At 38.0% G+C, this 9,542-nt stretch overlaps 1 non-coding gene across 1 annotated transcript; it reads right to left on the bottom strand.

The window, feature by feature from the left end:
* Positions 1-7,721: 7,721 nt before the first annotated feature.
* LOC145565122 (small nucleolar RNA R71) lies at positions 7,722-7,827 on the bottom strand. Its single transcript, XR_014094971.1, has one exon. It is a non-coding gene; the product is annotated as a small nucleolar RNA R71 (small nucleolar RNA).
* Positions 7,828-9,542: the final 1,715 nt, after the last annotated feature.

Genomic DNA, 9,542 nt, shown 5'->3' with positions numbered 1-9,542 from the left:
AAATTATGACAATCTTGTGCAAGCGGGCATTCAAGCGCCCTATGTGAACTACCCTTACCAACCTCCTCAAGAGGGTCCGGTCAATCATTGGGGACCCTATGACCCTCAAAACCCCACCCCCCCCCCCCCTTGCTACGCCTATTGGGAAGGTCCCATCGACCCTACCCAACGCGTTGACACCCCACCATACGACCCCTATCGTCCGGGTGGGTGCGATCCGGCTTATGACCCGGCATCCACATCTACCCGTACTCTTTTTGATGGCGGTTGGGGTGACCAAGGGTGGCCCTATAAGCACTTCGACCAACCCTTCCACCCTTTCATGGATACTCCCGGGTTTGATCCTGACAACCCCCCTCGACCTAGGGGGAAGGAGATGATAACCCGTGATGAGGGTTCCCTTCCCCCCCCCCCGGTCTTCTAACTTGTAACTTTTTCTCGGGACGAGCAAAAGAATAGTGTGGGGGAGGATGTCCTTTTGGTTGGTTGAAGTGTACATAGGAGGGTAGAGTGGTAGGGTATTAGCTTGCACATAAGGAGGATAGTGAGGATAGTGGCCTTGTAATTGTTGATGGCGTTGTGATGGTGATGTTATGATGGTCATGTTGTGATGGTGTTGTGATGAGATGATGATGTTGTGATGATGATGGTGATGATGATGATGTTTTATGATTATTTTTGCTGATTTCTGATGATTTTCTTTGATGATTCTTGAGTTTTTGTAGGTGGAGATGCTCCCAAAAAAAATCCAAATCCCCTTAATCCAAACTTTGTAGATAGCCTTTTATTTATTTTTTTCTTCTTTTTGTATATTTCTTTAGTCTTTCTCTTTGTTTTCTAACTTTTTCTTGTTTTGCTGTAGTTTCTTTTGTTTGGCTCACCTTTCTTGAAGCTTGAAAGCGGAGATGAAGGACGTTAAGAAGCAACACTAGCTCCCTTGGTGAGATTGGATATATTACCTTGTCTTCTATTTCAAGCGGCATTTGGTGAGACCTTTCATCTTTTTCTTTTTCTTTGAGTGCTTAGTTTAGGTCTAGTTTAGGAAGAGTTGAATGGTTCGAGGTTGATTGATTTTGGTTCTAAGGAACCTGGGATCGTTGATGTTGATATCAACGATCACGTGTATGTCGATTGGGATTTATTTGATTTACATGCCTCGATTATGAACCTTTTTAATTTCTTCCTCTTTCTTGTGTGTTTTTCTTGTTCTCTTTTGTGTAACAAGCATGACTATGGCAAGTTGAAATATTTTTTATGTGGGTTTGCTCATTCATTTGGATTTGAGAATTTGTGTGCCTTTTTGATGACATGTCTTTGAATGCTTACCTTCCTAGTTGATGAGGGTTTACATGGTTTGAGAATGCTTAAGGTTGAATTAGACACATTATAAGCTAAGGTAGCCCGGTTTAGAACTTTTGAGGACGTTTGAACCCCTAGTTCACGGGAAAGTAGTAAGATGGTGTTGCTCTCCGTAGTGAATAGGATTCCCTTTGTTGGTATTTGCTTATTTTTATCCCGTGTGAGCGTCATTTGTTCTAGCCTTCATCATTCTTGTGAGCGGCGCTTGGATCCTTAACTATGCATGTCTTAATCTTTGTGTTGGTATTTAGCTCCCGAGATCGTGACCAAACAACTTTAAAGGAGGAAGAGGGCATTTCTTCTCATTTTTCTTTGTTTTCTTTGTGTTTTGTTACAAATTTGGTTTTCATTTTTACATCCACCCACTTGCTAACCAATTTGGGCCTTATTCCCCTTTCTTGATCTAGCCATATTACAAACCTATCGACCTATGTTCTACTAATCCTTGTAGTTAGTGAAGCATTGGCTTGTGAGGTTTGAATTTGAGAGTGTTGGTTTTGGGGCAAGAAAGTTGTGAATATTGGTTCAAGTGAGATTTTGGAAGTTTTTCATGAAAGAAAATATTTGCAAAAAGTTTGTGAGGAAGGATGCAACGTATGAAGACAAAAAGAAAAAGAATTTGAAAAAAAAGGGGGTGAAAGAAATGAAAAAAAAAAGAAAGAGAAAATGATGAGAGAAATGGAGTAATGTTGTGAAATTTTGTATTGAAGGTTGCAATTTGAATTTAGGTTCAATTCTTAGGTTGTTCTTGAGAGATGGCCACTCTTTTGCTTCACTTAGGATTTACCACCAAAATTTTCAAATTAATTCCCAACTTTAACCCCTAGCCATGACAATACAACCCGAGTTAAGACCCTTGGACTTGAAGGAGTGCGGCCAAAGAATGGTGGAGGGAGATAGATTTCAATCCTATGGAGAGAGTGTGCATAGTTGAGATGTCGGGATAACCTTATGATTCCACATAAAAATTTATTTTTCCGGTTCCCTCGAGGAATCATGAGGAGCTAACTTGGGGATGATTTGAAGCTAGTGGAGAGAACACGGACCGTCTTGGTTAGGGCTAGGGCGGAGGATGAAATCATTAGTTCTCTACGCTTAGCTTAGGTTTGTCTCCTTCAACCATGAGCATCTTAGAATGTGTTCCCCCTCTTTGATTTGAGAAAAGTAAGCATTCTTTGATTCATGTCCCTATGTTGGAGTCCATTTGGAGCATTTCCCATCGTGAAGCTTGATTGATTTTCTTAACCCTTGTCATATAATGCTTGTTGTGTGTGTTGTCTTTTTGTTTTAGTATTCCTTGGTTGAGGACAAGAAAAAGGCAAGTGTGGGGGATTTTGATGAGTGGCATTTATGCCACTTTTCCATCCTTTTTCTCTAAGGATTCTCCCCTCATTTGCACTTGTTTAAGCCTTTTTAAGCATTTTTCCCTTAGTTTTGTCTTTCCCTTTCCTTTCGCGTGTTTCTTTTCCCTTTGTCTTTTTTGTTGTTTTTTTTCTAGTGTTTCTTTGTTGTTTTGTAGGTTCTTGGCCTTTTTGGATGAACTTTGGAATGCATGATGTGCCATGGAGAAGGAGCATGAAGATCAAGAGAAGCTAAAGGAAGGAAGAATCAAGTAGGTTCGGCCGAACCCCCTGAAGGTGTGACCGAACCAAGGTGTGGCCGAACCTGCTAAGTGGTTCGGCCGAACGTCGAGGCAGGGACAAGATGCAATTTGGCAATACTGCAGGAGTGGTCGAACCACAGAAGTTCGACCAGACCAGGATCAGGGAGGTTCGGCCAAACCTACCCATGGTTCGGCCGAACCTACCCTGTAGTCCGGCCGAACCTTCCCATTGTTCGGTCGGACCTCTCCTTTTCTCAGATGGCTCTGTACGGACTATATAAGTCTCATCTTAGAACGTTTTGATGTAATTAGATGAACTTAGTTTTAATTTTCTGCACTTTTTAGCTTAATCTAGAGAGAAAAACACTATTAGTCTTCATTGGTAGAGAGAGAAAGTGTGGTTTTCTTCATTGATAACTTGGATTTTGAAGAAGGAGTTTTTTCAATCCTTTGTAGACCTTCATCTTCAATTAATGAGCAATCTCTTACTCTTTCTCTTTACCTTTGTTTTTTATTTTCCTTCTTTGCTTTGATTTTCCTTCTTTGCTTATTGATCATGTTGATGCTTGTTGATTTGATGATTGATATTGTCTTCAATATGACTTGTGAGTAGTCACTTAGCCAAGGGTGTGGGGATGGTGTACTTGCTAATTGTTCATGCTTATAATTTTGGGGTTATGTTAATGGTGATTAAAGTCTTTGCATGCTTGATATTCTTTGATCTTCTTGCAAGTGCACATTGTTAGTTGATTAAAGGTGAATCTTTGCTAACAAGGAACGGAAGTTGACTTAGTTGAGATTCATTACTATCGATAGTTCTTTGATTGCACCTTCTAATATATGGTTCTAGTGTGGAAACATAGAGGCTATGTTAGGAGAAACCGATTAACCCCGGAAGGCGGTTAGATTGGGCCTTACTTCGATATTCATGCATGTTTAGTTTGCCATTGATTTTCTACTTTGTTATTGCATGATCAAGCGGCATCTACATCTACCCATTTCCCTTGGTGCTTAGTTATATTAATTTTATACCATTTCGTTCTTAGTTTAATCTCTTAGTTATCCACACTTCTTGTTCCGATATACCTTAGACTCTAGGTAATGAATGCGGTGTTTATGCATTTCTCCCTGTGGTTCGACTCCTCTACCTGCCCTATATTTGTAATAGGTTGAGTCGAGTGTTATAATTGTATTTGATTTAGGTGTAGTTGTTTGACGGCGCAATTATTCCTTTGTCAGCTGCAAACATCTGTCCCCTAACATTATCTTTCCTTCTAACAAGGAAATTCCTACACCAGTCATCAAAAGGGGAGTCATCATCACTTCCTGCCATGGAAAAATTTAAAAGAAATGTGGAGGAAGAAGGTTTTAGCAAAAGAGGCTTTTTGTAATTACAGAGAATTGCACCTTTGAAAAGAAAAAATAGAAGAAGGAAGGTTGAAATGAAAAGACACTTGTGAATACAGAGAAGTGATGGGGATGATGGCTTTTATTACATTGTCGAGTCGTCAGTTATATTGTGTCTTTTCGAGTATCTTTCAAAGCATACAAAAGGAAGAAGTTGTATTGTTTTATAATATTATGCACATAAATCAAGAACCGCGGTAGATTGAAAAAACTGAGTACCCAATTTTATTATACACCTACATGAGCATTTTTCAAAAATACACCTAAAGTTAATTTCTTATTTTTCAATGTAAATACAAATATCATGTAATAATTTAACTCGACAATTAAAGATAATCATCTAAATTATATAAGACACAATTCAATCTTTTAAATAATTCACCTCAAATATCAAAATATATATTATTAATTCAACAAACATATTTACTTCGACTTGTTTCATTTTTATTAAATTTCCCCAATATTTTTTTTAAAAAGAACAACAAAAAAAATGATAACTTATGGGGAAATAATTTAATACCCCCAATTTAAAGTGGATTTGGGCCAGCTACATTTTTCATTGGATAAAGTTTGGGCTATGTACATACTTAGCCCTATTAAGCTAACACATTGTAACTAGTAGAATATATCCATCAACTCAACAAATTGAAGACCTTATTTGCATCCTAAATGTTTTTGAATAAGAAATTAGACACATTCACCAAATTAAAATGTTGTTCTAAAATATTATCATAACATTCGGCTTGTTGATTTATAACCAATTTATCAATCCCGGTTGACAAATTGATGCGCGCGCATCGCGCTCGTGCACCAACACTAGTTAAAACATAAATCTGAAAATTAATTAACATATTACTTATAATAAAACATCAAAATCAAATCCCAAAACTCATAATTAATAATTAGATTCAAGCATAGATTAATTTTTAACAATAAAGATTGAATTTGTTTTTTAAAAAAAAAAAAAAAAAAAAACCGAAAAAGGGGAGGAGGAAACACGACGGCCACCTGCTGCAGGCGGCTGATGTTGTTGGCGCCAGCGGCCACCTGCTGCCGGTGGTCAGCAGTGGTGGGGGGAAAGGGTAGCCGAAAAAAAAAGAAAGGGGAAGTGGAAAAAAAAAGTTTACCTTGGGTTTTCTCCACTCTGGGCAAAGTTGATTTGCCTCATAAGTGGGATATTTGTACCCCTTCTCTACTAACCCTTTCCCTAAACTTTCCTCTTTTAATTTTCCTTATCCCTTCCCTAATAAAATTTATTAAAATGATATTTTCCTAAAATAAATCCCAACTTTTATAAAATAATTAATTCAATAAACTTTCCCTTTTTATAAAATATTTGCAAATTTATATAGAATAAATAATTAATACCAAAATTAAAACATTAAAATTATTTAAATACTTTTACGAAATACATATTTTAAATAAAATACGGGTTATTACACGAGACCCCTTCCCAAGTTTGGCATTGATTAGGATGCCTAATGTGCTCCATTTGAAGCTTAAGCATGGAGAAGTGCAAGTTCCTTTAGACCTTTGACCGTGCTTTCAAGCCGTGGGGGCACGAATTCTCATGTTGAACCCACAATCATATAGTTTTCGGTTTTCCTTGTACCATGTTTATCAAGCGCATAGAGAGGAGCGCACAAGGACCATCAAAATGATGGTGAAGGGGGCTGCCTTATTCCCAGGAGCGGGCGCGCGCGACTATGGCGCGGCCGCGCGGCCTGGTGGCGCAAGCGCGCCTTTCTGGATCTCTGTTCCTTACCCAATTTTGCGCGGTCGTGCTCCCCCTGGTAGTTGGTCGCGCCTATACGGGTCAATTTTGGACGATCTAACTAATTTCTCTTTGTTAGTTTTACGATATTTAGATTTTCCCTCTATTCTTAGAGGGAGAAAGAATTCTTTTATAATTAGAATAGAATTAGATTAGATTTTGTAGAGAGAGAAACTCTAAATTGTAGAGAGAAGTTCTTGATTGATGATTAAAGATTGATGATTCTAAGTATTTTCTCCATTGATTTGAAGCAATTTTGTAAGGATTTCTTTTACTTTAATGCAATCTTTAGCTTTTGATTTCAATTAATTTGTTAATTGTTCAAGTCTATTGATTTTAGCTTGATTAATATGATGATGAGGAATTTGTTGTTTAACTTAGTTTTGATATTGATTTCCATGGATTGTGAGTAGTTTTCTTGCTAGGGTAATGGTGAAGCATATATGAGTAATGGATTTATGCTAATTGGGGGAAATTGATGGAGTTGATGTTGTGATTAAATTGGTTGATTGATTATGTGCATGTGTGTGTTTAATTTAGGAGTGATCAACCTAGTTACTCGCACTAGATTGCATTGAAAGTTCACATTGATACAGACAATTGATTTGTGGCTTGCATTTGTCGATTGAGTTGGTTTGTAAAGTTCCTAGCTAGAGTCTCTCATAGTTGGCGCTAGTTTGACGTCTAGGAGATTAGCCTACCATACTCTCTTTATTGCTTAATTGATTTTTCCTCGCAACACTCGACTTAGTCAATTCCAATATGAATCAGTTGTATTCATTGCAAGTATATGTGGATCCTAAACCCTAGTGTTTGATATATTTGATTTCATCTTGATTGTTTGATTGTTGTAGAATATACACACCTTACTTCATTACTTCGAGATAGCTAAGCTTTAGCATTAGTATTCACCTCCCATTCCTAGTGGTTCGACCCTCCGCTTACTCCTATGCTAGTTATAAGGGTGTGTTTAGTGAATACAAATTTTGTTTGGCCAAGGGAAGATTAGTCCAACGACCTAGTCTCAACCATTGATCAAAATGGCGCCGTTGCCGGGGAGTGGCATAGTTGTTTGCTATTGTTGTTGAGTCTATTTCACTAAAATTTGAAAATACAAAAAGATTTTTCTCTTTTGGCTACATTTGTAGTCGTGTTACTAATATTTTCCTTTGAGTTTGTGTGTACAAGTTAACATAGGAGAAGTCCCAAGGGTTACATTGAAGGAGTTAGGTACTCCAGGTGCATACAAGTATGAGAACGGGATTGCTCCATTATTGATCCCGGATAGTAATTTTGAAATCAAACCGGCAATGATAACTTTGATTGAAAGGCGGAAATATAATTGAGGAGTAAATGAAAGTCCTCTAAATCATCATAAGGAATTCGAGAAATATTGCAACACAATTAAGGTGAACGGGGTTGCTCGAGAATTCATAAGGCTTAAACTACTTCCTTTCTCTCTAATTGGAAGAGCTCAAGAATGGCTAGATAAGGAAGTGAAGCCTAATTCTTTGAGAATTTGGGATGAAGTCACCAAAGAATTCCTTTCCCGTTTCTTCCCTCAAAAGAAAACGGCGGAGGCAAGATCTTTGATTCAAGGTTTCAAGCAAAGGTCTAGTGAAAGCCTCTATGAAGCATGGGAGATATACAAAGAGTATCAACGCAAGTGTCCTCACCATGGAATCCCCACTACCTAATCATTCAAATTTTTTATGGCGGTTTAAGTCCTCAAGGGAGGTCAGTTCTTGATGCGAGAGCCGGAGGCCCAATCATGAACAAGACCGATGAAGAGGTTGTAGATATCATTGAGGATGTAGTTAGACACTACATGGAATGGCAAGATGATGAGAAAGAGCCGATAAACAAGAGTAGCACTACGGGATGCTTTATTGAACAACTCAATGCTATCAACAATTTGTCAACTCAAATTTCAGACTTAGGGAAGGAGGTAGTTTCTATCAAGTTTAAGCTCGAGAGTGCAACCTCATAAGCACCGATTCTTCCCTACCAAATTAATGGGAGAGGTACATCTTCTTCCCTTAACTCTCTTCCTTCTTCTTGTTGCATGGTTAGAGAATGTTGGTCTTGTGATTTGTGTGGAATGAATGACCATGAAGCTTCTATTTGCCCTAATGTTCCTTGTGATGAATGTGTTGGGAATGAGAATGAACATGTGAATTTTGTTGCTAATAACAATGTTGGACCTAGATTTGATGCTCAAAGGAATGTTGGAAATAGGAATTATCACAGCCAATGGAACTATGATAATTATAACCAAAATAGTGGTTATAGAAACCGTGGAATCCAAGGGATTTGTGGTAGCTATAACAAACATGGTTATAATGGTCAAAGTCATGGCCAAGGATATGGGGCTTATAACCAAGGTTATAGTAACCATAATCACGATTGTGGCTAAAATCAATGTAGAGGTAATTGGAGTAAGCAAAGTAGGGGAAATCTTCAAACGAATGTTTAAAGAGTTACCCCACTTGGATTTTTTCCAAATACCCAAGGGCAAAGTGATAATTTTTATGATCAACCATTTTCCTCTAGGAGTTTCTTGGAGGATGTCATAGAGGAGCAAGCCAAATTGTTGAACACCTACATGACCCTAAGCAATGAGAAGTTTAATGACATGTTAACTTACCATAAGGGGTTGGAGACCCAAATTTCTCAATTGGCTAGTGAGTTTAAGGAATTTACAAATATTTCTTCTTTAACTTCACCAAGCTTAAATCCTAAGAGCCCTATATTGTGACTAGGAGTGGTAGGGTCCTTGAGAGTGAGGTTTCTAAGAAAAGTGATGCTAAAGAGAGTCCTAGCAAGAGTCAAATTGAGAATGAGGGAGATGAGAACCCTTTGGTTGAAGAAGTCACTAAGGAACAAGTTGAGAAGGTGAAAGAGAAAGAAAAAGAAGTCTACAAGCCCAAGCTCCCTTACCCCCAAAAGTTTAATAGGCACAAATTAGACGAGCAATTTGGGAAATTTATAGAGATGCTTAGACAACTTCTTCTTATGCTTCCTTTCACCGATGAGATAGAACAAATGCTAAATTATGCAAAGTTCCTTAAGGAAATCTTGAGTGGAAAGAGGACATGTGATGTGGCGGAAATGGTTAACTTGACTGAGAATTGTAGTGCAATCGTAATGAACAAATCCCACCCAAGTTAAAGGATCCCGGAAACTTTTCTATCCCTTTTGCTATTTATAAAATGTAAATTGATAATGCTTTGTGTGACTTAGGAGCTAGTGTTAGCATTATGCCATACTCGGTTTATCAAAGACTAGAGAAAGGAGAACTTTTACCTACCAACATTACCTTGCAATTAGCCAATAGATCAATTAGGATTCCATGGGGTAAGGTAGAGGATGTTCCCGTAAGGGTAGGAAATTTCATCA

This window comes from Chenopodium album, chromosome 1 (assembly GCF_948465745.1).
Source record: "Chenopodium album chromosome 1, dcCheAlbu1.1, whole genome shotgun sequence".
Lineage (NCBI taxonomy): Eukaryota > Viridiplantae > Streptophyta > Magnoliopsida > Caryophyllales > Amaranthaceae > Chenopodium > Chenopodium album.
Note: the sequence above shows the minus strand (reverse complement) of the source record. Positions and strands in the feature narration are given on the sequence as shown.